The sequence below is a fragment of the Galeopterus variegatus genome, unplaced genomic scaffold, assembly GCF_000696425.1.
Source record: "Galeopterus variegatus unplaced genomic scaffold, G_variegatus-3.0.2 Scaffold2664, whole genome shotgun sequence".
NCBI lineage: Eukaryota > Metazoa > Chordata > Mammalia > Dermoptera > Cynocephalidae > Galeopterus > Galeopterus variegatus.
In genome coordinates this window covers 30,220-36,287 of record NW_007728775.1, presented here as the reverse complement: position 1 = coordinate 36,287, position 6,068 = coordinate 30,220, and the positions used below count along the sequence as shown (strand labels likewise).

At 55.3% G+C, this 6,068-nt stretch overlaps 1 protein-coding gene across 1 annotated transcript in view; it reads right to left on the bottom strand.

Moving 5' to 3' along the window:
- Positions 1-3,880, bottom strand: part of PRKCD (protein kinase C, delta) — a 28,174-nt gene extending 24,294 nt beyond the window's left edge. The window contains exon 1 of the mRNA XM_008582529.1: positions 3,818-3,880. The gene's annotated coding sequence lies outside the window, so the exon portion shown is untranslated. The remainder of the gene's footprint in view (positions 1-3,817) is intronic.
- Positions 3,881-6,068: the final 2,188 nt, after the last annotated feature.

The window sequence follows — 6,068 nt, the reverse complement described above, 5'->3', positions numbered from 1 at the left end:
TCCCCCAAGCCTGCCCCCCCCCCACCTCCCTGACTTCCTCAGCAGCTGCCCTCCCCTCACTCCTATACCCCAGACACAATGATCCCTTTCGCTTCCCTGAACAGCCAAGTTCCCTCCTGCTTAGGAGCCTCTGTGCTTGGTGTTCTATGTTCCTGCCCCCCCAAACCCCCCCAAACACAGTGTCTCGTTCCCATCATCCAGGCCTCACAGGGATACTCCCTGATCTGTCCATTCCACAAATGAGGCAACCAAGGCTCACAGCAGTCCAGTCCCTGGCTCAAGGTTACACAGCCAGTAAATAACGAGCAAGGATTCAAACTGTGGGTCTGCCTGATGGCTGCAGAAGTCCTGCTCCTAACCCTGCAGGATGCCCCCGCTCACACTAGCAGCCCAGGCCCCTGCCCACTACACCACCATCATTACCACTCTTCCACTTCTGAGACCCCCAGAGCTCGGCCCCACCCTCACTGGGCTGACCTTCTGCACGTCCCTGGGACAGGCAGGTCTCTGCCACTAACTGCCATGTGTTAAGGATGTATGGATGGATGTGTGTGCAGGGGGTATTGCTAGCTCCCCTCACACTTCCAGTCTCCATCAGCCCCACGTGTCCTCCCCCTTCCCCATCCCAGAGGCTGATTCTGGGGGTCTAAAGGGTAGGCAGGCTGGCAGGATGGATCACCAGCCACCCCCTCATTCGCAGTCAATTCTCTAAGCCCAATGTCATGCAGGGGGCCAGAGCAGAACAGGGGCCCAAGGGGAGCTCTGAGGGGGCAGCAGGCAGCTGCAGACTGCCTTTCCCTTCCTGCATCCATTTGTCATGAGATCTATTTTTCTCCCTTTGAAAGGGAGTGAGAGGAAAAAGAGCAGGCGGGGGCTGGGCTGCTGAGTGGGCACAGCTGCTCCACCCTGGAGCTCCTCTCTTCAGAGGACATGGAAACTACTGAACCCGTGGAGCCCTCCCCACCCCCGGGCACTGCTGCTGGTGGCAGAATTGAGAGGAATGGGGGAGCCAGAGACCTTGCCTCTCAGCCAAGATCTGCAGCCACCTGGTCCTGTGACACTGGGCCAGTGCCCAGCGCATCAGACATTAATAACTTCATCATCAGTACCCCTTGCTGTTTCTTGAATAGTTACCATGAACTGGGCACTAAGTGCTCTCATAATACAGTTTCTACTAATGAAACACTAACATGTGCCAAGCACAGTTCACATTCATTATCTGTTATTTCCAGCAGGACCTCACAAAAGTGGACACTGTTATCTCATCTGTCAGGGGGGAAACTGAGGCACTGAGCATCAAAGCCACTTGCCCCGGCTCATTCATACAACCGCTTGGAGCTGCCTAATCCCCAAGAGGCAGCCCAGCCATCACCACTCCTAAGGGGGCCATGCCTGCCAGAGCCGATGCTCTTGAGCTTCAGCTTGCAGGCTTGCTTGGAGCTGCCTAATCCCCAAGAGGCAGCCCAGCCACCACCACTCCTAAGGGGGCCATGCCTGCCAGAGCCGATGCTCTTGAGCTTCAGCTTGCAGGCTTGGAGCAAGGGAGGAGATGGGGTTATGGTGGCTGCAGGGGATTTTCATGGCCTCAGCTCCCTGCCCCTCTCCTACAGCTCTGGGCAAGGCCTGGGCAGCCGTGGCAGTGGAGAGCCTGGTCAGTCGGCCTAACCCACTAGCCAGATGCTGCTCTCCTCAGCAGACAAGGCAGGGGCGGGGCAAGTCACAGACAGAGGGCTGGTCAGTCCCACTCTGAAACCACTTCCTGGGCTGCCCAGAGGAAGTGAGCCTCCGGAAACACCTCGGACAGATGGGCCTCTCCCCTGGGCCCAGGCCTTAGAAAGTGGACTGACTGCCCCAGGAGAAAAGTACCCTGACTACATCCCAGACCCCAGAGTCTAGCAACTCCAGTCTCTCCAGGCATGGACACTGCAGGGGACAGAGAAACTGATAGGACCCCAATCTGCCTGTGAGCATCTTGGCCCCATGACCAGACAGCCCACTTCCTCCTCTGTGGCAGCAGCCACAAACGGTGCCAGCACAGCTGACACGGCCCCTCCCCCGCAACCATGCCCTCCCCCCATCTCCAACGCCAAGTTAGTCAGCCTGGGGGATGGACCAGGTGGGCAGGGTAGCCGTTAATGCCCACCTCCCAATGTGGCCCACCTCCCAATGTGTGTTCCTCTGGAACCTCACTGTCAGGTGCCAGACAAAGGCTGCCCGGCTGGGCTATGACCCTGACCAGGGCCCCCCTTCCTGACCCAACAGGCACAGTGTGGAGTGTGTGGGCAGGCATCTGAGTGCATGGACGACGATGGTGATGAGGCGAGCTTCTGTACATGCTTGAGCATGCCTGTGGGGAGTGCAATGTGAACCCCTGTGTACTTGTGTGTCCACGTGTGGTGCGTGTGCAGGCACTCATGAGGATGTGGGTGTGTGTGCCCATGCAGCCTGGCTGTCTATATCCCTGTGTAAGCACATGCCTGTCTATGTCGGCTAGGTGGGTGATGTTGGAGAGTTTAAAGTAGGCTGGCTCCAAGGCTAACCAATTGAACTCCTTAGGGAATGAGGCTGGGTGATGGGAGGGGCTGGCTCCCCTGATGCTCTCAGCATCTAGCCAGTGGGTTAGGCCGACTGACCAGGCTCTCCACTGTCAGGGCTGCCCAGGCCTTATCCCGGGGCTGTCGGAGAGGGGCAGGGATCTGAAGCCATGAAGTCCCCTGCGGCCTCCACAACCCTGGCTCCTCCCTTGCTCCTAGCCTGCAAGCCAAGGCTCAAGAGCACCAGGTTTGGGGATAGGTTGAATTAAAAGAAGATCTAGTGAAGACCTTAACCTTGTTCTGCCCCCACTCCCGCCCCAGGAGAGAGGACTGTGACCTCCTCCATCCCTCCACCTCCAACCAGAGTCAGGCCCAGGGAGCTCAGCACTCACAGGTCTACACATAGTCACCCCCAAGACCTATAGGTACCTGGCAGCCAACAGGGGTGTGAGTGGGGGGTATGATCAGGGAGGACTCCTAGAAGAAAGATCATCTTTGCTGTTTCCCACACTGTCAACCCCTAGATTCCAGGTATCCTCAGTACCTCCCACCCTAGAACCCTGTTCACTGGGGCTCTGCACACCCAATGAGTAACTTACAGGGCTGTTTTCATTGCAATGGGGGCTGCAAGAGGCAAGGCTGGCCCCAAAAGGAGGAATATAGATTGCAGCCTTCCCCAGCATTCCTTAGAGACTCTGTCCAGCTCACCCCTGAATCTGGAGGCTGGAAGAGGGATTTAGGGTCCTTTCTTGGGTCCCAGAGAGGCTGGGAAAATGGAGGGGAAACTGGGGTGTGTAAGAGAGAGCTCAGCTGTGCCAGGAGCTGGGAGACCTGGATCCATTCCCGGCTCAATGTCCAACCCACCGTGGAGCCCAGGGTGAACCTCAGTTTCCTGTGTGATGATGAGGACAGTCTGAGGCAGATACAAGTGGCCGTGGAAAAGCTGGTACATCCACCCCCAACCCTTGGCTCACATGCCCTCTCTCTCACTGACCAAAAAAGTGTCACCATGCCTTGACCCAAACTACTGGTGGGCCCCAGGCCTCTGACCTCAGGGCCAAAGCCTTCCCTCGGCCAGAGCCAGGTTTCAGGCAGAGAGCTCCTCATGAGCAGGGAGCCCCTCAAAGGCTGGGCAAAAGGCTGCTCCTCTGGGCACCTAGGCCCCACACCCAGATCAAGGACTCTGTATGCATGCCCCTCACCCAGTCCCACAGTGGAAGGAGAGGGGCCCAAAGATGAAGGCTACCCCTACACACTCTCCATCTAAGAGGATCCAGTCCTACCTGGGGCTCCCAGCTCCCGCTTGTCCTTAATTGTGGCTCCGCTGCTGCCACGCACCAACCACCAGGACAAGTAGGCCCACCTCCTCCACCTGGGACAGATCCAGCAGACCTGTAGGAACAGGAGAAAACAGCTAAGTGGGAGGCACTGCCAAACAGGCTCTCCCCATCAGCCAGCCCCACATGGCTGACACAGGCCCAGCTCAGTCTTTCCTGACTCCAAAACCTCGGGCCTCTCTGGGTTTGGCTTTCTTTTGTGTAAGATGGGGTGTTGGGCCCACCTTTTCCTGGGTATGGCTATGTGTCCACTCCATGTTAGGGTATGGAACACTGTGTTCCTGCCCTTGGAACATTTCCAGCCTCATGAAGAGGCCAACAGACACAGCAAAAAGCTGTTCCTAACCCTCCTGTCTGTGGGAGGTTGCCCTGCGGGCTAGGTGTCCTAGGGTGCAATTGGGCACCACCACCACTTTATGGCCTGGGGTAATTCCTCTGAGCCTCAGTTTTTAAAATGAGGAAAATACTAGTGCCCTTCTCCCCAGGTGGTTCCAAGTCTCCAGTGATATGGCATGCCAGCTCCTGTGCTGGACTCACATTGAAAGTGCCAAATAAATAGTGACACTTTTTTATTCCTTGTTTTGCATCTTACAGTCAGGTGATTTTCAGATTACTTTTGTACACTAGACAGGTGAAAAAAAACTGAGCCCTGGAGATATCCTGGAAAGAAGGAATGGCAAAGGCAGCAAAGTGCCCCAGGTCTCCTGGCTGAAAGGCCTGAGCATCTTCTCTGCAGGCCATACCAGGCCTCCACAAAAGATTCCTCTCTTCCAGTTGGAGACCCGCATCACCACTCCCTGGGGGTAGAGGCATCCTCAGGCTTTATCTTTTTGTCTGCACTTTAAATTATTTCTAATTTTAATTTAAACTCCAATTAGCCGTGCCAGCTAAACGGTGTCAGTGCCCTGCAGTTACAGTTCTAAACCACCCCTCATACCATCACTGCTACTGAGACTGGGGGCTGGCGGTGGCAGGGGTTGTCATGTGAGCTGAACAGGGCTAGGTACTAGGGGCTCTGTCCCACAAGCAGCCTGGTCAAAGGGATGGGAGGGGACAAAAGACACATTGCAGGCAAGAAATTGGGTAGGGGATAATCTGGGTTTTCATTAGCCCCAGCTCCCAGGAGAATGGGGACCATACATCTGGGAAGTGATCACCAAATAAGACATAGCATGTGCTGCACTCTCATTATAGGCTGTGTTAAGGGACCCTGGACACAGGACCTCTAGTCCTCCCAACAACTTTTTCCATTCTGCAGATAAGGAAACAGCCTGAGAGAGGCCTAGCTTGGGTCTTTTGCCATTAATAGGCACAGCAAGTATTTGAGCCCATGTCTTTCTTGGGTCCAGAGCCCAAGGTCTTGGTCACAACACTACAAACCCCAAGACTTGTCCTCTGGCCCCCTAACCAGGGCTGGGCTTGATTGTGCTACACACTTCACGTCTCCCACATGCTCATACACACACCGGGACTCTCACCTTCCCTCTCAGCATTGTCACCACACACCTTGTCACACCCCCTCCTGCCCATGACACCCACGCCCAGGCACTCTCAGTTCCCCACAATCACAGTCACTCCCCAAGCACACACTCACAGTTTCATACAGTCAGACTGTGAGTCTCCTACCAGTCATAGGTTCCCACCGTAGCCCCACACCACCAGCCTCGCCCCCAGCATAGTCCTGCCACAGCCAGAGCCCTCACACCACCCCACAGCCAGGAACAGTGGCCCAGACACTTCCACAACACTCACACACACATATACACATCACACACGCCACACAGCTGCCCTCTGCTGGCCTGTCAGCCACACCCCAGCAAGAACAAGGAAACCCAAGAGACCAGTCCCCTCCCTTGATGACCAGGTCAGCCTGGTCACAGCAGCTCAGTGGCAGAAGGGAAGGAAAAATCACATGTGAGTGCACACACATAGACACACTCATACAGACACACATACAATTAATTATGGATCTAATGTACTTTTATGGCTCCTACAATTATGGGTCTAATGTACTTTTATGGACAGTTGGTCAACATGATACATCCAGTGTGCAACATAGGATCTTTTAGACACACACACACATACACCAACACATAGAGGGTAGTCTGGTAATGAAGAACAGGCCAAGGCCGGCCTGTGGCTCACTCGGTAGAGTGCGGTGCTGATAACACCAAGGCCACTGGTTCGGATCCTATAT